Source organism: Acinonyx jubatus, chromosome C2, assembly GCF_027475565.1.
Source record: "Acinonyx jubatus isolate Ajub_Pintada_27869175 chromosome C2, VMU_Ajub_asm_v1.0, whole genome shotgun sequence".
Classification (NCBI taxonomy): Eukaryota; Metazoa; Chordata; class Mammalia; order Carnivora; family Felidae; genus Acinonyx; species Acinonyx jubatus.
This window is the reverse complement of record NC_069384.1, coordinates 151,403,514-151,427,704: the sequence shown is the minus strand read 5'-3', so window position 1 is coordinate 151,427,704 and position 24,191 is coordinate 151,403,514.

Genomic DNA, 24,191 nt, shown 5'->3' with positions numbered 1-24,191 from the left:
AGGGTAAATACAATTTTCTTTTTAAAAAGGCTTAATTCTTAAGCCTTGTTGAAAATAAGGAGACTTCTCTTTCCCCTTGTTTTTCCTTCAGATTGTCTCTCTCTGTCCTTTTCAAATGTGCATATACCTTCATAATGGCTACATAAGCTTCTTGCCAGCCTCCCAGCTCAGGCATGTTTCCTCCAGGGCGTGAGAACCATCTTTTGGGAGGGCAAACATCAAGAGAGAAAGCACCTTTACTTCCAATTCCTGTGGTGCCTAAATTCCTAAGTTCCATGGGCATCTGGCTCCGATTCGCAAAACAGTCTCCGGCCGTAATGATTGGAGAAGTTTGGTTCATGAGTTCGAGCCCTACGTCAGGCTCTCTTCTTGGATCCTGCGTCCTCCTCTCGCTCTGCCCCTCCCTCCCCCATTTCTCTCTTTCAAAAACAAATAAACACTTAAAAAAAGAAGTTTGAGAAGTTTGTTTCTCCTGCAATAAAACCAGCCCGAGGAGTCTCCCCAGTGACCATGCTACTTAGGACAATCATGTGTAACATAAGATGCTGTCGGGAGCCTGGGTTAAGCCTCAGTAGGTTAAGGCTCCGGACTCTCGGTTTCAGCTCAGGTCATGGTCTCCCGGCTGGTGAGTGGGAGCCCCTCATGGGGCCCTGCACTGCCAGTGTGAAGCCTGCTCCGGATTTTCTGTCTCTCTCCCTCTCTCTCTGCCCCTCCCCCACTCTCTTGTTCTCTCTCTCAAAATAAATAAACTTTATTTTTTTTAATTTTTATTTGTTTTTGAGAGAGAAACAGAGACAGATCGTGAGCAGGAAAGGGGCAGAGAGAGAGGGAGACACAGATCTTAAGCGGGCTCCAGGCTCTGAGCTGCCAGCACAGAGCCCGACGCGGGGCTTGAACTCACGGACCATGAGATCATGACCTGAGCTGACATCGGATGCTTAACCGACTGAGCCACCCAGGCGCCCCTAAGCTTTTTTTTTTTTGTTAACTTTTAACGTTTATTTACTTTGGAGAGAAAGAGAGAGAGCATGAGCAGGGGAGGAGCACAAAGAGAGGGAGACACAGAATCCAAAGCAGGCTCCAGGATCCGAGCTGTCAGCACAGAGTCCAATGCGGGGCTCGAACTTGTGAACTGCAAGATCATGACCTGAGCTGAAATCGGTCTCTCAGCTGACTGAGCCCCCCAGGCGCCCCAAAATAAGTAAATAAAAAAAATATGCTGTCAAGCATCCTTACCTGAGGACTCGTTCTCATTTATCTTGAAAACACGTATGTGTTGGGTTATACCTGCTTGGCTGTAGACAGGGATGTGATTTCTGGCTTTGTGGTCTCTTGGCAGAGCCTGTGACGTGCATCACATTCCGGTTATTCAACCACATTCTGCTTCCACAATAATAAAACTGGTTTCTTTCTCTACTATCCTTGTGGAGAGGATTTGCGGGTCAAGAGAAGATTTTGTTTTTAATCTATTTTCCCAACACATTCTAGTTTAGGGTTGGTGGTGTAAGGGAGAAAGGGGGGGGAATCTTTCTCTTCTACGGGTCATGGGTTCTCCCCTGGGGCCTAATAAATTGGACTGACAAAAGACAGATCTACCAGAGAAAAGTAAAGAGAAGTTTATTAACATATGTATCTCTCATACAGATGAGCATACCAGGGATGAGTAGTAGCTCAAAGGAATAGTTAGAATTTAGGCTTAAAAAAAGCCTACATTGGGGCGCCTGGGTGGCTCAGTCGGTTGAGCGCCTGACTTCAGCTCAGGTCATGATCTCACAGTGTGAGTTCAAGCCCTGCATCGGGCTCTGTGCCGACAGCTCAGAGCCTGGAGCCTGCTTCGGATTCTGTGTCTCCCTCTCTCTCTGCCCCTCCCCCCGCTCATGCTCTGTCTCTCTCTCTCTCTCTGTCAAAAATAAAATAAACATTAAAAAATTTTTTAAAAAAAAGCCTACATTTTCAGAGAAGTGGCAAGACAGGAAAAAAGCGTTTTGAATTCTAAAGGCAGCAAACTGGGGTGCCTGGGTGGCTCAGTCAGTTAAGCATCTGCCTCTTGATTTCAGCTCAGGTCATGATCTCACAGTTCAGGAGGTTGAACCCTGTGTAGGGCTCTGTGCTGACAGAACAGAGCCCGCTTGGGATTCTCTCTCCCCTCCTCTCTGCTCATCCCCCACTCTTGTGCATGCTCTCTCTAGGGCGTGCGTCCTCTCTGTCCTCTCTCTCTCTCAATGAACAAATAAACATGAAAGCTTGATGAGTGAATGTTTGCCCTGGGGAACAATATATGGTCCTGAGAAACGAGCTCTTTGCCAACTGTACAAATCCAGTTACGGGAATTCCCTGACACAAGTGAGGAAGCTGTTGACTGGGTCAAAGCCTTCATTCCCAGGCAGGAATTTTCTGGAGTGGACAGGTGATCTAGTTCTCTGTCCTGATTGCTAAGCTATATGGATGAAAGTGGTCTGGGTGCTCACAAGAAGAGGCACGATAGGACCTGAGCTTTCAGCCCGAGCAGATGGTGATCCCAGCAACCAAGTCTGGGTCTGGAGGATGAGGGAAGGCCACACGGGGCCAGAATTACACTTGAATTTGGAGGTGTTAAGACTGAAGTGGCTATAAGCCACCAAGGTCGAGAGTCTGGTGGGCAGCAGGTGTTTATTGCTAAGAGCTGAGTTGTTGTCTAGGGGAAGGGAGTGCTGCGAGGTGTTGGTGGTTTTAGTCAAGCCATAGGAGCATTTCAGTGAAAAAATGGCAGTGTTCTATCCATAGTCCTCCATAGCACTTTCAGGTGTGGGTCTGCTGGATCCCAGATGGAGCCAGCTTTCAGCCTGTTCCATGGAAAGTTCTCTTTAGAAGGAGAATTCTAAAAATTTAAAGGAACCAATTAGCCAAGCAGAGCTAAAGAAGTCTATGTTCCAGACTTGACTGAAGACTACTTTAGTTTGGAATCCAATGAGCCTGTCTTCTGAGGACTAGGAGTTTGGATGAGTTTGTTTTAAGAGGATGGGTTTTGTAGAATTGTCCTAAAAGAGATACTTATTTCGTAAAGACTCCCTAAGATAAGTCATGGTTGATGGTCTCTCTTTGCAAGAACTGGTTCATCAGGGACAAGGGTAAGACCAAGGAGGGGTCTGGAGAGGGGGCAGAGAGGAGCCTGAACAGGCTGGGGTTATGTGGGAGCCCCCTACTGAATGCTAGCCTTGAAGTAAGAAAGTAAGATCAGCAAGATATTTCCCCCCCACAGGGAGCCAGGAACTTCTGAGTGCTAGTTTCCAAAGTATGGCTCTAGAACCATATGCTTAAGCATCACTGGCAGCTAGAGAGGGTTGCTGGTTAACAATTCACCTCCTGAATCTAAATTCTGCTGGTAGGACCTAAGATCTTCCTGTTCCACAAATCCTCAGGCTGAATCTCAGGAATGACAAAACTTGAAAACCACTCTCTGGGAATAATCTATCTGTGTCAAAATCTCAGCCAGGCCACTTATAGCTCTGTCAATGGTGGCAGATTAGTTAACTTCTCAGAGGCCATTTTCCCACTTCCAGTGAGACCCTGACAAAAGGTCTCCCATGGGCCAGACTCTCCTCAGGCTCCTCTGAACAAGGCCTGACTTTTGGGCTTCTGCATTCATCGTGGCATTGTCCAATTTTAGCAAGAATACTTTGCTCCTTTAACAACTAACCATCTATCAGCTATGAGAATTGAATAAGATTAGATACATAAAGCAGTGAGTGCCATCCCGGGCACTTAGGAAGTGCTAAATAAATAGTAAGTAGCAGCAGTGGGAAAATTATAAGGAGAGCCCCGAATTATTAGGAAGGAAAATGCGGACCCTTAAAGTCACCACAGTTGAAGACAGGTCTTTTGTCTTTTGCTACAAGTATGAAAGCCTAGAGGCATCCAGTGGCTACAGACCTAAACTTGATCCTATATGCCAACACCAGTGGGTTAACCGCCACACTCAAGATGATCTGTGCTCAATAAACTCACTGTCTTAGACCCTTCAGTACTGATTGTTTCCCTTCCTTTCCTAGATGAAGCCTTTTGAACTCCATTCTGCTTATCCCCAACTCTCTGAGACCTGGCTCCAAATCTAAGTAGAGCTTACATATGAATTGACATGACCCTTCCAAGGTACCACGTCGGGGAGGTGAGGTCAATCTGGCTGCAACATCTGTCAGCCCATTGATTGTCAGGGTTGATTTGGTTGATCTGGCTGGCTAGGTGAGTGTCCCCTTCCTTCCTCACCACTCCATTGTGTCCTTCCCAAAGTTGTACACTTGGTCAAAGAAGACAACCTTCCCTAGTAGAAGGCTGTTCTTTGCTAGCTGTGCTCCTCTGCTTAAAACCTTGAAGATGTTCGGTCAGAATCCTTGCAGGGGGCCCGAGTGGAGTTCTGTCTATACCGCTTTCTCCAGCATGTTGATGCAAGGAGCTACCAGGCTCCCGTCAGCAATAATTCATTAGAAACCTAAGCTGGGGATCAGGGGTCCCTAATAGATCAGTTTTCACTAGGATACACTGTGGCCACAGATATCCCGGTGGCTTATATCAGTGGTTTATTTATCACATCTGGCATATCTTCTGCAGCTCAGTTTTGACTTTTCTTTGTCGTTTTCATGGAACAGAATCCATGGCTAGAAAAGCAAACCCTACCATGGCAGAGAAAAGAGAACAAGGTCAAGATAGCACAATGGCTCCCAAAGTTTCTACGGCAAACAGCACACATCGGTTCCATTTACATCTCCTTGGCCAGAGTAAGTCATTTGGTTAAACCTGATACCCTTGGGATCAGAGAATCTTTTCCTCCTACATAGAGGACACTGCAAGTCACATGGCAACCATCAAAGATAAACGTCCTCTCATAAGGAAGGACAGCCAATAATTAGGACTGATAATGCATTCAATACATTTTCCCTCTTGGTCACAAATATTCGCTTCTTTGCCTTACACAAGCAGAATCCAGTCATCATTCGTCCAAAGCAAATATACCAGAAATTCTTTTTAACTGCAGCACCAGGCTCAAAGTCCCGGATCTCATTATTGCAGGTTATAAAAATAGCCATTAATTCCTGCCCCTCCTCCTGTCTTCAGCCTTGCAAAGGGATATTGCAGATCCACAGATGTTCCCATAAAAGGGCAAGTTTATCTCTTCACCCACTGAATCTGGGCTTGGCCATGGGATTTGCTTTGGCCAATGGGACGTTAGCAACCATGACACAGGCAGAGGCTTCAAGAGAACTTGACCATGGGGCTCGCCCTGTTGCTGCACTTCGATTAGAACCTTGAGACCACTATATAAATGAGCCGAGGCTCATTTACTAGATGGTGAGATAAATAACCCAGTTACCCCTGCCTTAGCCAGCAGCCAGCCAAACACCAGACAGGTGAGTGAGGCCATCTGAGACCAGCCATCCTCGGCCAACCCACTAGCTGAATGCAGTCACTCAGCTGAACACAGCCCTAACTGCAGGCCCGAACAACCATGAACTAAATTCAGGATTGTTGTTTTCAGCCGTCAAGTTTTGGGGTAGTTTGTTATGCAGCAAAGGCTCATTCAGGATAGTCTCCACATCAGCTTTCTAGGTGATTCCTCTTGATCTGATCACCCCCTAAATACACAAGGTATCGTGCCTGTACCATCAACTCTGGTTACGTTATGCTGGGAAAAAACACCACCAACAACCACCTAAAGATCTCCGTGGCTTACGGCAGCAAAGGACTATTGCTTGTCCATATTACACGTGGGCCATGTCAGCTATGGATCTGCTCCACATACCTTCTTCATTCTGGGATCCAGCCTCTCCCTGGGACACAATATGCTCACAGCGGAGGGAGAGGCAACGGCGGAAACTCCGATGCCTTTAGAGCTTATGTTTACATGTGGTAAATGGCACAGTCCGCTGGCCAAAAAGCCAAGATGGCCAACTCTGATGTCATTGGTGGAAATGTCGTCCACCCACGGGCAAGAGCAACAAAATGGGCAAACGAGAAACCCGGGGAAGAGAAAGAGCTAACAACCAGGAATGATACAATTTACCAAACTGGTGTCCAGTTCTCTGCCTCCAACTTAGCTCTTCCTTCCCTGACCTCAGTTCCTCTGCCACAAAGTGGGGAGGGAGGGAAGGAGCGGGGGGGGGGGGGGGGAAGGAGTGAATCTCTGAAGTTCTCTTCCAGTTCTGGGCACCTGGGTGGCTCCCTGGGTTGAACGTCTGGCTCTTGATTTGGGCTCAGGTCATGATCTCACGCTCATCGGATCAAGCCCTGTGTCAGGCTCTGCGCTGAGAGCATGGAGCCTGCTTGGGATTCCCTCTCTCCTTCTTTTTTAAAAAAATTAAAAAAAAAAAAAAACATTAAAGCTCTTTTCCAGGCTTGCTGCTTATTCCTACAGTGACCATTCCCAGTTTTATGTTGACAGGCTATTGATCGCACATGTGATGCCAAGTGGCACAGCACCCCACCAGTGTCCCTCACCTCTGTGAAGGCAGTCAAGACGCTTGGACTTCCTGTCTCTCACACGTAGGCGTCTGCTAACACAACCAGCTCCTGGCTCCTTCCACTGTCCCTAGGAATTCCTGGCGACTCCCCCTTGAAATCTCACAGCTGTGTGAGAGTTTGTATGTGGCTGGGGGGAAGCCTCACTCTTCCGGTCCCATTGCTTCTAGAACCTCACCATATAATTAGGGTGGATTCTGTCCGCCCATCGTGAGCCATCCTGAATTGCTAGCTCCTACCCAGACCAAACTACTGCATCACAACATACACGTATGATTTCCTGTACCAAATGGTCGGGACAATCTCAGAGTACTGGAAACTTGAAGGAGTACCAGAGCAGCATGTTGGGGAAGGTCATTAAAAAGATGTGGCCACCAGTTGACCCGTGAGCTAGCCCCAGGTGCTCAGCGACTCCTTACCCCTTCCCCTTCCTTGGAATGTGGGATGTATTTGCCCTTCCTGCACCCAGAGCCTGATGCGAGCACACAGCCTTGAGACAGCGATGTGGTGTTGAAAACACCTGCAAGGTATACAGGGGGCTTTCGGCCTTTTCCAGAGGGATGGTCCCTGTGGATGTTCCCAGCTTCCTCAGTCAGTCTTTTTCCTACTGGATTCCATTTTCATTATTCTCAACAAGGGTCTCAACTCAGTGTCCCTGACTGCTACCTGATTTAAGTAACTTCACCCTTCTAGGGCACCTGGGGGGCTCGGTTGGTTAAGTAACTTCACCCTTCTCACAGAAGGAGGGGGTTCCTGCACCTTACAAACTTTCACAGTGCTTCAGGCCCTTTTATGGCTGAACCATGGACATGAGAGGTGTCCCAAAAGAGAGTGCAAAAGATACAGCCCTTATAAGATGGAGAAAGTTTACTCGCAGAATAAGCTTAAAAAAGCAAAGGGTTTCGGGCACCTGGGTGGCTCAGTCAGTTGAGCGTCTGACTTTGGCTCAGGTCGTGAGTTCGAGCCCCGCGTTGAGCTCTGTGCTGACAGCTCGGAGCCTGGAGCTGCTTCAGATTCTGTGTCTCCCTCTCTCTTTGCCCTTCCCCCGTTCAGGCTAGGTCTCTCTCTCTCTCTCTCTCTATCAAAAATAAATAAACATTAAAAAAAAAAGGCAAAGGGTTTCGTTGTCACAGGTGGTAAGAACTGTGCAGGGAAAACCGTGTCTCCAGTCTCTCGTGGGAGCGTGAGATGTCTTCAGTCACAGATCCACTAATCTGTGACACTGAGCAAACACTACTGGAATGGGAATTTCCAGCATAGACAACATTACAAAGGTTGAGATGACAAGGGTCCTTATGCGCTGGGACCTCTTACGACAAACTCCCCTGAGAGCTGGCTGTGTGCTGTGTGTAACTGTATGTCTCAGAACCCCTGTCTATGTGACAGGCCACTAATGCACACTGGTAGGTATGCCTTCTGAATGGCAGAGGCCAAAGAGAACATTCTCGCTGGTCACAAAGCTGAGTTCTCAGGACACAGAACAAGACAAAAGGGAAAAACCCCGTCCGGTTTTTATGCAGACGACCCACCACAAAGCTTGTCTAAACAGACACCAGTCTGATTAGAACCTTGAACTCACCAGTCTGTTAGACCAGCTTGAACAGCAGGCTGATGCATCCTATGCCTGTGTCCTACCCTTTGGGTTTTTTTTTTTTCCCTTATGACAAATGACACAACAGACAGAGACAAAGAAATATAGTAACCATCCCTGGGAGGAAAGGGATCCGTAAAAAGCGAGAGTATGCGTAGCAAATCTTTAACAGAGTCACCATACCCAAGGGACTAGTTCCACAAATATTTTCTCCCGCTGATTTAAACTCGTACAAAGACTCTTGCACCTCGGGTGCCACCGCACCCTCTGCAGACAGGGATTCAGGAGGCTGACGTAGCAGGAATTCTTACCTTCCTTCAGCTTTGTGTCAGAGGTCCCAGGATCTCTCATCTACAACAGTCCCAGGAGCGAGCAGAGCCTGCCAACTGTGCCCAAACTGTTGGGGAAGGGAAGTTTCTCCCTACCTTTCCTGGTTCTTTTGGCTGGTCTACTAATTAAATCGACCCAAGACACATTAACAGGAGAAAAAAGAAATTTAATCCATTCGTGCGGAGGTCTCATAGATGCACAACCCGAAGAAGCGACCAAAGTAGGTAAATTTGATACTTTTTAAACGAAGACACAATAAATTTGTGAGGAATTGACGAGGCAAAGAAGTTGGGGGTAGGGGTAGTACGTTAGTAAAGAAGCGACAAGTTGCATTTTGTACATTCTTGGCCTCCAGTTCCCCATCTCTGGCAATAAGGGTGTCGTCTCCTTTCCTCCTGGTATAGGGAGGGTCCCATCCACATGGGAGATTCATCGTCCTGCTTCCAGGGAGACAAAAGAGGGTCTGAGTGTCCTTCCCACATCAGCTGTTTCTTAAGTAACTTTAATTAAAAATAATCAATACACCGCTTTGGCTTTTTGGGGGCAGACTGACCTGGGCCCAATTACACCTTTTCTGTAAGTTTGAATTTGTTCAAAATAAAAAATGCTAAAAATAAAGCCAGGGTGAGGAAAGCTAGGGGAAAAAAAATCCCAGAATGCTGATTTACAAAATGGGTAAAAAAGAAATAAGGTCTCTCTAAGGGGCCTCCTCTGTGTTCAGTGGTTTGGCTAAAATGGCCATCTCCTCGAATTACACTGATTCATTCATACAATAAATATTCACTATGTCTTAATATATTCTGTGTGAAAGCTATGCCCTGTGGATACAAGAGTGAACAAAACAGACGTGATCCCCCATCTATAGAAGTCAGTGAGCTAGCTGGGGTTACAGGCAAGTAAAAAGGCAATCATAGCATATTTTACGGGCACACACAAGTGCTCAAACCCAGATTTTGGAGATGATGTAGTCTTCCCAAAGGGAATAAGGACCAAGGAGAGGGTGAGCAAAAAGCCAGAAAGGAAGCTGATTTGCAGTGTGTGCAAGTATGTAGTAAAATATGTTTTCTATGTTCTCTGACCCAAAGGATAGTGAGTGCTAAAATCTCAGCCCTCTTGGAATCATCTGAGCTCTGATGTGACAAGTATTTGAGCAGAGCAATGATGTTCCTTTAGAAATGTCTCTCCAGGCATTGTTCAGCTCTCCATAAAGCAGACTTACCCTCCTTCCCCCATTCCATGGAGGTGGGCATGGGTGGTAGACCAAAAACCATCTTCCAAAAGTGACATAGCAATGCATCCCCGGAGCTCTGGGGATGTATCCGCAATGCCTTATAAACGGTTGCTATGACAACAACCAACTGAGGCAGTTACCTAATGTGTGCTTCTCAACTGGCTCTGACCCACTTGCTCAGTGCTCGTGCTCCCCTAAAGGTTGCTCCCACAGATGCCGTGCTTTACTGGATATTTGGGGAGTCCTGTGCTGAGATAGTGTTACGGAGACTTGGCGTATGGAATGTGAAAGAACTCAAAAAGGAATAGCCAGGGCATTTAGGAAAGAGACTAGTAATATAAAGTGATACGCATCTGTATTAAAGTAACAGATTAAAGCTTAATGAAACTGGGGAGTTCATTGTGCATGAATCAGCATAAATTCAAGACTTTAAGATGTCTTGCCCTCTTTTGAAATTGCCATGCTCTGCTTGGAACATGCCTAGAACAGTCTTGCAGCCCAGGTTAAAGGACGTTGACCATTTTGCATGAAGGCACAGAGTCCTAACTCTTGGTCCATGAAAGAAGGTAAGACTGAGTCACTTTTTGTACATCAGCAATGCCATCTGAGGTTTCTTGTTAGGAGCAGCATTGGGCTGGACCAACTGGGGACAGCCCAGAAGCAATCCATACTGGTGGGACTGGACACAGTATACTGGCGGCACTGGTCAAGCAGTATCTACCCTAGCCCCTCAGAGAAGCAGAGCTTGTAAAAGAACCTTGAGTCCCTGTAGGCTGGAGGAAAGATGTTCCTTTTTCTCTCGCAAAACTGAAGAACTGAGTGGGCTGCCTGCCTACAAGGCTATGTTGAATAAGAGCCTTGTAGACGCTTCAAATGTGATGCAGCTGCAAAGCCAGGTAGTGCCTGGTTGAGATCATGAGAAATCGGGCTAAAATGTGGGGCCACACCCAGGTTAGCTGGGATACGCCTGTCACCTTAAATGCCTTCAGACTTGTCTGGAGGGTTCCAGTCCAGTGGGCTTGGAGGGCCAGCATGCTAATAATGAACACTAAATTCTTTCTGGGAAGTTGTTCAGGAAAAATGTAGAGAAGAGCCATGGGGATCCGTACTTGATCTATTCCCACGGAAGGCTTATACCAAGAAGTTATGCCAAGTATAACTGGGGATTTTCGAAAAGTAAGCTCTCAGAGCAGCTGACGCAGAACTATTTGCTGTGAACGTCACCTGCCACAGTCGTGACCCTTGGTCCTCACATCCAGCCAGTCCAGACCCCTGGGCTGATCTAGGGCGCGCTCCCTAGCCCTACCTCCTCTTTTCTTTTATAAGCTCCCTTATTGCGAAACGTTGACAACCCAGCCTCTCTGCACCCTTGGGAAAGGATGGAGGGAAGTTTAGACAGGCTCCGGGAGGCTCACCACCCCACCCCTGCCCCTCCAATCGTTCACTTGTTCAAGAAATATGTATGAAGGCCCTAGGGACGGACACTGCCAGGTGCTGAAGATGTAGAAGTGAATAAAGAGATAATTCCAACTCTCAAGGAATTGCCATTCCGTTGGGAGAAGACAGACAGTAGAAAAGAAAACAAATACACAAGATAACTTCTAATTGTGAGAAATTCTCTAAGCAGAAAGCTTGACAGAAAGTGGCTGAGGGGCTAGAGAAGGTGGACCTCTCAGTGGCCTCTGGCCTAGTATGCTGGTGGCAACCAAAGGCTGCAGTCCTCAGCCTCCAAGGAAGAAGGGAACCACCTTGGGGGCGGGGGGTGGCATGGGGGTGGATCCCTCTGTCACTTCAGCAGATTTTGGCATCTGAGCCTTGTGGCCAGGCAACCAGCCAGGCCACGGGCAATCTTGGCCACGAGTTCGGAGCCCAGGTAAGCGAAGCCAACTTCTGCTAAGCAAGAAAGCTCTCCTCCAGAGCATCTTTGTGCCCAGGTGGCCTTGCCCCATAGGTCCTTGAAAGAGAGAGAGGAAGAGAAGCACTTTTGAGGGGGCAGAGTCAGAGGTCCTAACCCTTGGTCCGTGGAAGAGGCAAGATTGAAACATCTTTTCAAAACGGTAAACGTTGGAGTGCCTGCGTGGCTCCGTCGGTTAAGCCGACTTCGGCTCAGGTCATCATCTCTCAGTTTTTGATCTCGAGCCCCACGTCGGGCTCTGTGCTGACAGTTGAGCCTAGAGCCTGCTTCCGATTCTGTCTCCCTCTGTCTCTGCCCCTCCTCCCTCTCAAAACTAAATAAACATTTTTTTAAAAAACGATTAATGTCAACAGCAACAATGCTTAACCACAGACTAGGTAATTCTTGGTCAGAAAGATCACCCCCTGTCTCTTTTGATTACACCTCCCCCTACCCCCTGCTTTCAGCTGATTGGCCCTCGTGTCTTCCCTGCACTCCCTGGTCCCGCCATACGCCTGGCAAACTGACACTCTGTAGGAGAGGCAGTCAGCAGCAGGGGCTGTCCCCAGATGGCCAAAGGGCTCCGAGGTGTGGACACCTATACTGAGCAGGAAGGATGCCCCTCCCACCCCCATGCTGACACCCCCAATCACCAGCATTAGGTACATTCCTTCAACCTCAGTGGAGGACTGTGCAAGCATACTACTCAGAGAATCTCTTCCTACTGACGATCCATCAGCTCTTAAATCTTGTTGAGGATCCCTTGTATGTGACCAGTTTCTTCTCTGTTGCTCCTTTCAAGATTCTCTCTTTGGCCTTTGACAGTTTGAGTATGGCATGTCTACGTGTGATTTCATTTTCAGTTACACTTTTCACCTCCAAAATTTCTGTGCATTTCCTTTTTTTATCAGTTCTGTCTCTTTATCGATGTCCCCTGTGTCATGAGAGCTGGTTCGCCTGGCTGTCTTCAGATCTTTGCCCGTGATTTCTTTGAGCTCCTTGAGCATACTTAAGACAGTTGATTGAAATTCTTTGCCTGGTAATTCCAATGTCAGGGTTTCTTTGGGGGCAGTTTCTATTAATTTCTCTTTTCCTACGAATGAGCCGGACTTTCTTGCTTCTTTTAATTTTTGTGGAAATTGTACTTTTTTAATGTTATAACTGGCAACACTGGAAATCTGATTCTCTCCCTTCCCTGGTGTTTTCTGTTGCTGCTGTTTATTATAGTTGTTTATTTAGGGAACTAATTTTATAGTCTGTATCATTTTTCATGGGTGGTCTGAATTCTCTGTTCCCATAGTGGTCAATTAATGAGACAGAGGTTTCCTTAGATGCCCTGAACGACAAAGCTTCTAATCTTTGGGGAGAAATTTTGTGCGCTTGGTGAGGCACCTGTTTAACATGCAGCCACACGCTTTAGAACCCTACCTTAACCTTCACTTCCGGCTTCTTCAGAGCCTCAGGTCAGCAGCAGGTTAATCCTTAGGACGCTCTTGTAGTCGTTCCTAAGAGCATGCGTACATGCCTGAGTATGCACGTGGACTTCCATCGTTCCAGAAATTCGTCATAGCTTTTCACAGTCCTTACAGGTATCTCATTACCCAGCCTTTCCTCCCGAGCTTTGAGGTTACTCTTCTGTTGGCTCCAACCGTTACCTATCACCTCAAGCAGCAACTAAGACGTTAGCCTGTTAGCTTGTAAAGTTTTCTTTTTTTTTTTTATGTGTATTTATTTATTTTTGAGCGAGAAAGAGCACAAGCAGGGGAGGAGCAGAGAGAGAGAGGGAGACACAGAATCCAAAGCAGGCTCTGAGCTCTGAGCGGTCAGTGCCGAGCCCGACACGAGGTCCGAACTGTGAGATCATGACCTGAGCTGAAGTCAGAAGCTTAACCGGCAGAGCCACCCCAGTGCCCCAGTTTGTAAAGGTTTTCGACAAATGGCTTTCGGGAAGCAGATGTAGCAGTGGGCCAGGTCCAAGTTAGGCGAAACAAAGACAAGCTTTTGAGCCAGTCTTCCAGGGAACCACCATACAATCAGAACAAATAATGAATTATAGTTCTTTGTGAATGAGGTTCATTCTGCTTCCTCTGGTACTAAGAATAAGTACTACTGAAATGGGGAGTCAAGAATGGGGTTGGGATAAGTTAAAACACTGCAAAGCTCATTATCGTTACCAAGAATCAGCCATTTTTCTTGAATAACTATTCTCTGAGTCGCTATAAGCCTTTGGTTAATTTCCAGAGTTTCAAAACATTGCTTCTCACAGATTTGGCCCATTTTTGTGCTGCTTTTATAGAAGGATGGAATTTAGAGGGCTTTATTGCATTGTTTTGTGACCTCCTCACCATATTTTTTGACATATTTTTGCAGCATATAGTTTCCAGCTTGATATTTTTTTTTCTTTCAGTACATTAGAGATGGGTCTTCTAGCTTGCATTGTTTCCAACAAGAAATATGCTGTCATTCTCACCTTTGTTCCTCTGTTCACAATGGGCCTTTTATTCTCTCTGGCTACATTGTAAGTTTCTCTTTACCGCTGATTTTAAGAAATTTCATCGTAATGTGCCTTGGTGCGGTTGTGTGTGTGTGTGTGTGTGTTTTGTTGTTGCTGTAGTCAGTTTTTTGTTTCATTTGCTTTGATTTGTGTGTGTGTGTGTGTGTGTGTGTGTGTTTTGTTGTTGCTGTAGTCAGTTTTTGGTTTCATTTGCTTTGATTTGTGTGTGTGTGTGTGTGTGTACTTGGGTTTCATTGAGCTTCTTGGATCTATGGGTTTATCAATCTCATCAACTTGGAAAATCTTTCAGCTGTTAGTTCTCTATATATATTTGGCTCCCTCCTTCCTTCAGGGGCTCCAAATGAAGTTACATTTAACTATTTGAATTTGTGCCACTGGCGGGCTCACTCGTGCTCTGTTCTTTTGCTTTGTTTTGTTTTGTTCGGTGCTCTTTTTTTCCCCTATGCATTTGATTTTGGATGGTTTTGATAGTCATACATTCAGGCTCGCTAATCTTTTCTTCTGATCAGCTGTCTGATCAGCTGTTAATCCTAGACAGTGCATTTTCATTTCACACAATATAGTTTTCATCTCTAGAAGTTCAATTCAGATATTTTTTTAAGATCTTCTGTGTCTCTAATTAACATATTCAATCTTTCCTCTGGTTTCCTGAACACATGGAGTACAGTCATGACCATCATTTAATGTCCCCATCTACTACTTCTGTCACTCGTGTCATTCCTGGGTCAGGAATGATTGATTTTTTCCCCCTCATATGGGCTGCATTTTTCTTCTTCTTTGCCTTCTTAATAATTTTTTGTTGAATGCTACACATCATAATTTAACTTGTTGGATATATCGCAGTCTTACAAATACTCTCGAACATTGTTTTGGGGCACAGTTAAGGAACTTGGAAACAGTCTGATCCTTTTAATGTTAGGTAGGACTGGACAGTCATGTAGTGTAGGGTCAATTTTTCTCACTTCTGAGGCAAGACTTTTCTTAGCACCTTTGGGATGTCTTATGAATTCTGAGGTATTCTACTCTGGTTTTGAGAACAGGCACTATTCCAAGCCCTGGGTGAGCTTCGTGCACCATCGCCCCCTCTAATCCTTTTGAATGGCTCTTCCTCTGGCCCCTGGTAGTTTCTCACATACAGTACTAGGCTAAATACCTGACCAGCGCCCTCTGCATATCTCTGGAGTTCTCTCTTCGCACAACTCACTTGTCTCCAGCACTGTGCCCTGAGACTTCTAGCCACTTTGGCTTTACCAGACTCCCAACTCCATCCCAGCTTAGGGAGACTTCTGGTCTCTGCCTAGCTTGTCTCTCCATGCATCATGTCCCTCCAGGCAGTAAGCTGTGGCCATCATAGGGCTCACCTGATTTGTTTCCCACATCTCAAGGATCACTTTCCTGATGGTCAGAGTCTGAAGTGCCATTGTGTCATTTACTATTGTCCTTCTTTTGTTGTTAAAGCAGAAAGGTAAGTCAAGTCCCTGTTACTCCATCTTTTTTTTTTTTAATAGAAATATAGTTGACACACAATGTTATATTAGTTTCAGGTGTATAACATATTGATTTAGCAATTACATACTTTACACAACGCTCACCACAATAGCTGTCGTTACCATATGTCATCGTACAAAATTATTACATTATGAATAGACACGTCACTGAAAAGTAAACACAAATGGATTTTAAATGTCTGAAAAGGTTCTCATAAGCTCACTAATAATATGAGGAATGAGTATTAAAATTCAGATTACTGGATATAACTATTCCATCGGCAAAGGTTAGTAAGTGTAATAACACTTTGGTAAAGATATAGGAAAATACATTTCTCAGACATTGTAAAATTAATCATCTCAATTAACCATCAGCTCATGGCAACTTAGCAAAACCTATCAAAATCTCAAATGCACACACACTTTAACCCACCAGATCCATTTCTCAGAATCTATCCTACAGACATGTTCTCGTATGTATGCAGAGATGAATGAATGACATCATTGTTTATGATGGTAAGAGATTGGGAACAATTTAAACATCCATCAGTATGAGACTTGTTAAGCTATGTATGTTGTAATTGTAAAAAAAAAAAAAAGAGAGAGAGAGGGATGTTATTATGTATTAATACATATAAGGTATGTTATTAAGTGAAAAAGAAAAGGGGCAGTAGTATTGGAATGAAAACTAAAAAGTCAGGAGGAAAGAAACCTTAATATTCATAGTATATTCTCGTGTAATTTTAATGTTTTGTCTTGTATGCATAATTGTTGCATTTATAGACAAAAACCCAGTTGAAAATAACCAATTTCAAAATATATTATTCCAAAATCGCTGTTTTCAGTTTAATGATCAATAATAAAAGATAGTTTTATGAAGACCAATCTAACTCTAGATGTAGCACGATTTGGGGGAAATGGTAGATTTTCATTAATAACCCCAGTTCTTGGTTCCTCCTTGTATCCATGCCCTTTGTCTTTCTTAGATAACTTGTTCAGGGGTCTCTCACTATGGGTGGGACATAATTCCCCACTCCTGACATCCATGTGGCTGGCTTTGGCCAATACCATGAGACTGAGGGTGGAGGTAAGCTCTAAGCCTGGGCTTCGAGAGACTCTGAATTTCAGTTTGCTCCCTGTGCTTCTGCTTTCTTCATGAAAAGGACAAGCCCAGGCTCACCCACCGGTCCCAGGAGGGGAACGAAAGCCGGACGGATCAGATCTATTTATTCCAAATGAGACTGCTTGGCCATGCTTAGCCCAGAGCAAAGCCCCCTGGTGACCCGCAGACACATGAGCAAGCCTCGCCAAGCTCGGCCAAGCCCTGGCTCATGACCTATGAGCTCTAATAATGAATGACTGCTGTTCTCAATGGTTGTTACGGTGGTTTGTTACACAACAACTTCTAACCAATTGGGCTGGTGTCGAGGTGTTTGAGATATTACCCTGGGTGATGTATGCTGAGACCAGAGAGAGAAAGTTGAAAGACCTTTACAATTTTGTTACTTACCGTTCCCTGGGAGAACACAGCACACCATGCAGGGCCACTCAGGGAAGTACCAGGTTTGGTCAGGAGGCAAAACGAGAAAGGAGAACTATGGGCACTGTGGCTTCTGAAAGAAGGAAGGGGCAGGCAGGATAAGCAGGTTTAGGACTGGCCAGTGTGAATAATTTCTGGGGCATAGAGTCTGTCCTTGACTGTTTGGTGCCTGGCCCCGGGAAATTGGGGCAGCCGTACGGTAGCCCGTGTGTGTGGTGGCCCAGGTGCAAAAACCTGATAAGATCGAGGGTGGATTTAGCCGATCAGGAAGAAGAACTAACCGGCTTCTAGTTAGGACCTCAAAACTGGGTCAGGGGAGTGTCTTTTAAAACTGCAATACACAGGGTCATATCCCCTGTGGTCTTCCGGACTTTATCCTGTAAGATATGTGCTAAGCAGAAGCCAGAAGCAGGAATGGTGAGGAGAGGGAGGAAGCCGTATCACTTTTTCTGACTTAGCCTTGGAAGTAATAGTTCCCGTCTTCTATGTTCTGTCCCTTAAGGTAGTAGCAAAGTCCCACTGGTGCAAGAGGAGGGAAAATGAAGCATCTCTTGGTGACGGGTGTCCAAGTGCCGGTAAAGCACGTGGACTAGAAACATTTCTGTGCCGATTTTTGGAAAACACAATCTGCCACGAGGGGGTGGAGAGAGAAAAGTTGAAGACGGGAGGGGAGCACAGGAGCGATGAGGTGGGGGTGTCTCTTAGGCGGGACCGTGCAGAGGGGCATGAGTGAGTTCAGCCCCGAAGAGCCCAAGGGAGGAAGCCAGCAGTCGGTGCCCCGTCCGTGGTGGAAGCAATGCTGGGAGACGTGGTAGGCAGCTGAGGGCTCCCACATCCTGCCCGACAATGTCATCTTCTGTAAAGGCATCTGTGCTACTGATGCGGGGGTGGGGGGGGGGGCGGGTGCGGAGGTTGATGGTTTAACAGGAGTTGAGGGAGTCAGAGGTACCTGAAGCTGTATCGGGTCCCGGCTGGGGTTCATGGCTCAGGCTGGCTGGCAGGAGGGGCCAATCCGACTGCTGCCAAGGGCATGGAGGGGGGGAGCCAGTAACATCCCCCGTGTTTCTACCAGTGAGGTGTGGAGCTGTGCTCAGAGAGGGGGTGAGGGAAAGACCCCGGCACACAGCCTCGCCCCCTCACACCTCAGTTTCTATATCCGCAGAACGTTCACTGCCTGCTTCTCAAGGTCACTGGGAAGATTAAGCACAACCACAGCCCTGAGCTGCCCGCCGGGCACCGGGTGCTCCGCACAGAGGCCACAATTGCTGTGCTTGGGTAGCTCGTGGACATCCTTGAAGGAAAAGGAGCTGAGCGTCCATTCCTTGGCCAGGGACAGACTGATTCTCAGGCATGGAAAGTATCTCGTGACACGAATGCCTGGGAGCATTTAGGGGGAAGGCGACCAAGTTTGACGGGGGAGATGCCCCACTTCTTGCTTTGCACCTGACAGAGCTCAGAGCCTCCCACTCACAGCCGGAGGGCTTGCAGCCTGGGTTTCCCGGAGAAACCAGCTCGTTGTTGCTGCAAGGGAAGTGCGTCTGTTTGAAGCTAAGACTGACATACAGCCCCAGATTCGGGCTGGAAAAAAGCCAGGAGGCTTGCTCTTCCCCCTGTACCGGGGCCTCCGTGCATTTACTCTCTCCATGTCCCTTCTCAGAAGCCAGGCTTGGGGGGGGCCCGACTCCTCTGCTGGCTGCTGGCTGGCTGGGCAGGGCGGGGCAAGGTAGCACAGGGGGACAGGGAACAAAGCAAGCAGCACTCAAACATTATGACAGTCCCAGACGCAAGCGCTCGAGAGCACGCTCTTGGCCCTGATTCTGTTTTAAGCTGTGAGCCAAAAATGTGTCTCATCCAGATGGGAAAATCTGTCTAGAATAGCAATTGTCTGCACCCACACGTACACACACACGCACACACACACACACGCCACCACCACCACCGCCAGCACCAGCCCCATCAAATTTAGGGGGCTGTGCATTACGCCTGGCCAAGTAGCAGGTGCTCGGCTCCCAGGCCCTCCCTGCCCTTCCCCCCGCCGTCCTTCTGCCCCTCGGGGGCAGCTCCCGGTTCACTCTGGAAGACCGCAGCGTTCACCAAAGATTTTGTTGTTACTTCCTCCAAAGCACATGTCCGACTTCGTTCAACAAGCCTTTATGGAGCACTTTGCCGTGGGTCAAGCCCCATGCTTACCGCCAGGACAGGCCTCCAGAAGCTCTGGATCTAGAGCTGTGCTGTCCGACAGAACGTTTTGGGGCAATGGCGACGTTTTAGACCACAGAACCCCCAGCCACGTGTGGCTACAGAGCCCTGGAAGTGTGGCTGGTGTGACCAAGGAACCGAATTTTCAGTTATGTTTCATCTGAGCTGATTTTACTTAAAATCCCCATATGTGGCTGGCGACTGCTCTGCTGGGCAGTCCAGGCTAGATGGGGACAGGCGGGCGCACTAAAGCCCTATTCCGCCTCTGCCAAAACGGCGCAATGGAGATGCGGAGACCGCCTACCGGGGAGCAGCGCGGCGACCCCTCCCCTGAACAATAGGAGAATTTCCACGTGGGGGGTTAGGGAAGTCTTCCTGGAGGTGGCGGCCTGGAGGGGGGGAAAAGAGGATTAAGGGAAGGAAAAAGTTTCAACAGGTGAGTCTGGCTGGGAAAGGGACTTCCAGGCAGAAACTAGCAATGGGCAAAAGTGCAGACGCTGGAAAGTGCAGTAAACCCTCGGAACGGGTAGGAAAGACAGTAAGTGCCTTGGAGGCAGAGGAGTCTGGATAAGGGATAGCCTGATCAGCAGGCTGGTGTCCAGGTGCCTCTGAGCAGTGGAACGACGTGGCCAACGTGAGCTTTAGGAAGCAGACGGTGTGGCTAAGCCACAGATAAGCCACAAAGCTGAGCAGCCCCGGACGGGGCGGGTGCTGGTCCGCAAACCGGCGCCGGTATACTGAGGGCGGTGTGTCCAAGGATTTCAACGACATGTTGCTCTCTCAAGGCAGTGTCCTTGAAAGCCGCTCCCACCATGGGAAAGATGGTTGAAACGAACATTCCAAGGACAGGGGAAGGGGTGGAGGAACCAGATCCAGCTTGGAGGTCATCCTCTCCATGACCGCCTCCAACAGGGCACCGTAGTCCAAATGAGAGGGAATGAACACTGAGTCAGGACGGAAGAAACAGTTGGGGGGCAGGGGAGTGTGGACTTGTCTTCCAAGGACACTCCTGGCACCTCCTACTCTGTCCCACATCCCTAGCACCCGGCTACATTTCAGCCCATGAAATCGACTGTCAAAGCACGTAGTAGGTGTCCAATAAATGTTTGCAGAAGGGTGGATGACATTGAGCCATCTCTCAGGCTGGGTGATCGATTAAAAATTAGCTTTGGGAATAAAACCGAGTTGGAGATTCATTCCCTCGGTCTCCAGATAGCTCCTGGGTGCCTACTGAAGGATGTGCGCAGAGGCACGGGGGACACCACAGTGGAACAGCCCAAGTCCTGCCCTCGGGGAGGTCACAGTCTTGTTGAAGGACGCAACCAGCCTCTTCTGAGACTCATGACTGAAGGGAAAAGGGCCCTTGATGGAAATTGAGAAATCAGGACCAAAACATGGCCCAGGGGGCAGAGCACTTATTTGGGGCACTTGAGTTTACTGTGCCACTGACACTTCAAGGCAGAAAAGGTCAGCAGGTCCTTGGAAGAGGTGCTGGGGCGGGAAGACTTGCTATGAAGTCACGAGCACAGCAGGGAAACTGAGGCTGCAGGAATGAGGGAGATGTTCAGGCTATAGGATCAGAAGAGTGCAAAGGGAGAGGCAGAAGAGAAAGCTCACTGGACAGCCTCTAGGTCCCCCGCAGCCAGCCAGCTGTCCACACCCCACTTTCAGCGGTAGAGTCAACCGGATGCCATCAACCCTCAGCCCCCTCTCCACAGCCCAAAGTCACCATCACAGGCTCCGCCCTCTGCACTTGGGCCACTGGGGCTAAGGGCTCCAACCAGAGTCATTCTGCCTCAAGGGTTGCTCAGCAAAGCTGAGGCCTTTACCTGGTGCTACAGGCTGAGCCGTGGCCCCCCAAATTCATAGATTGAGGTCCTAATCCCCACTGCCTAAGAATGTAACTGTATTTAGAGATAGGGCCTTTTAGGTGAATTACGGTGGGCTCTAACCCAATATGACCGGTATCCTTACGGAAAGAGGAAATTGGGACACAGACACGCAAAGAGGGGAGACCATGCAAAGATACACAGAAATGACAGCCATTTCCAAGCGTAGGAGAGGAAGCTTCCAGAAAAACCAAACTGCTGGCACCTTGATCTCTGACTTCCAGCCTCCAGAACTGTGAGGAAAGGCATCTCTGTCGTTTCAAGCCCTCAGTCTGTGGTACCTTGTTATGGGACCCTGGCCAACTCATTCACCTGGTTGTCATCAGTGGCGGGGGGAGGTTTAGTCGAAATGCCTCTAGTTCCCTCCTGTCAGACAGCCCCCTCCCGCTGCGCAGTTTCCCCCCACCCCCAACCCCCACTCTCAACCCCCCCTCCTCACCCTGACCCCATAGGCCCGCTACCGTCCCTCAGGATGAGACAGGGATTTGTAGACCCTTCAGATGGCAGGCTCCCACTTTATTTGTTTAATTGACTCCCATAAAAAGAGTAGACAAAACAGTGTTTGTCCTTTGGCAAAGACTCCTTTTCAGACATATTTGTGGATTGCAGTTCGCTTGAACTAAACGGCGGTGGTTTGATTTCACCTGGACACCCCCGGACAGCCCGTGCACTCTTTTCCCTTTAAATTAAATGCAAAGGAACAGACGGAATGAGAAATCCAACCACATGTACCTTCTTCCTTTATATCCCAGCCCTCCACACACACGCGCGCGCGCGCAGGCAAGCATTCAGAGATGCTATTCTCTACTCCTGGCAAGAGTCCTGCTCACTCGAAAGCTGTGCCCTTGGTGCCCAGGCCACATTCCCCCTCCTCAGCATAGATGGCCTGACAGCCCGGCATCTCCAGAGTCTACTTTTGTTCTAACAGGATCTCTGCTGCTTTAAAATTTTTATTTGAAAGCCCTTGATAGGAGGAAAGTGCTTCCAGGAAAGCACTTCAGTTACAAACCTAGATCTCCCTGAGAACTCTAACCCAATTTGGGTTCTTAAGGTCTGGGTTTTGATGAGCCACAAGAGCTGATGACGAAACTCAGTGATCCTGCGGGTGGTTCTGAGGGCTCAGGTGTGTGTCATCAGGGACACAAAGTCCGGGATGACCAGCTGCCTTTCATGCAGCTCTTCTGACGTCTCAGAGCCCTAGCAGAAGGGCTAAAGTGTTTTTCCCCTACGCCTGCCCCAGAAGCTCTGAAAAAGCTTGAAAAAAAGTTGAAAAAGTCACCCACCTCATCTGTAGTTCCGTTTCCTCCCTTGTGAACTCGGTCGCATTCCGTGTGAGGGACTCTTTCCCTCCCTTGGATGTGCCAGACCCCCTGTATTGTCCCCAGGGTCCTCCCTCAAGGCCAAGACCACCAACATGGCGGCAAGAATCCCCAACATCGTAGCTCTCACCAAGACAACGGACTTTGTGAACTGTGACAAAAAACAGATGCTGCCCCCTCCTTCCCCCAGTGCCAAATTAACACCTGCAAGTCGGCAATCGAAAAAGCCAAAGGACTCCAGAGAAATGGAAACACGCTGACGTCTGCTTGAAGGGAAACTGAACGGAAGGGCAAGTTGGTGGAGTAGAAGATCGAAGAATAGTGTTTTCATTCTTAAGAAAACCTCCACCCTTTCTGTCTCTATACCCAAACTACCTTCTCTGTGGTCCCCATGCGCTGGGGCTGGAGCAGGTGGGTAGTCCTGAGGGACAGGGCTGGCTGGAGCTCCCAGAGCCTTAGTCTCCCTGGATGGGATGGGGATGGTTGTGGTGGTAGTTACGTGAGCCAGTACTGAAGTACTTTTTCACTAAGTGACAGCCGTTATGATTGTCGTAGCTCTTTGCCTTGTCTTAAGCCCCGCAGCTAGATGAGTGTGTCTTCACAGCTCAGGACAGATGCCAGGGAGTGTAGCAGGAGGGTATCATCAGTGGGGAGACTCAAGGTCAAGGTTGCTGCCAGGGGGTTAGAAGGTGTAGAGCCAAGAGTGTTAAGAGCAGGAGAAAGAGCCACCTGTGGCTCCCCCTTGACCCAGCACTTTGGTGGGGAGGAAGCTCAGGAAGATTTGAGCAGGGGGCTCCTAACTACTGGAATATAATCTGGAGAGGGATGTGGATATGTACTCTTTTTGCAGGTTTGGGGCAGAGCGTTTAGGTAACAGTACAACGTTGTGGTACTTCTCTGGTCCTTTTTCCTCACACATCTGTCTCCTTCAGGGTCCTTGCAGGACAGGGATCCAGGATTCATAGATCCTCCTGCCATAATGACCATCTCAATGCCTAACATCTCAAATTCCATCTCTCTCTCTCTCTCTCTCTCTCTCTCTCTCTGACACACACACACACACACACACACTCACTAAATTATCCCTGGCCTTCTCCAGCAAGCTGATCTGGGGTCTGGGATGCCTTGAACGTCCTTTTGGACCAACACCATGCAATTGCCAGACATCTGTGTCCCTGGGATCATCCCTAAGTTTATGACCCAAAGGATGGGCAAATCCACACAGCAGGTACAGTGGCCGCTCTCCCTGCAGCCACAAATATCTTTCCAAAGCAACTGAGACTGGCTTTGCCTGATCTTGTCACTCTGAACATGCTTTGGAGATCCTGACCGCAGAGCACAAAGTCGGATGGCCGGCCAGAGGCCGTCTCCCCACCTGGCAACTTCTGTAACAGCACAGGGGTTAAGAGCTCATGGGAAGCCTCCCCGTTTAACCCGATAAACTTTCAGTCCTTCCCACAGCAGAGAAGCTGGGTCTGCCAACCACAGGAGATAGCTGATCCTCACTCCCACCCACCATCCGGGAAAATGTGTTGCCCCACTTGCTAAGGGGGAGGGAGAAGCCATCCGCAAGGTACCGGGCGTTCTTTAGGTGGGTTGTTGTCTAGAAACATCTCCTAGTGCTGCAGAATTCTCTGTTCTCTGCCTGACACGTCATCTGGCCCTCCTCAGTGGTGCTGCGACCTGAATGACTGATAGGACCTTTTG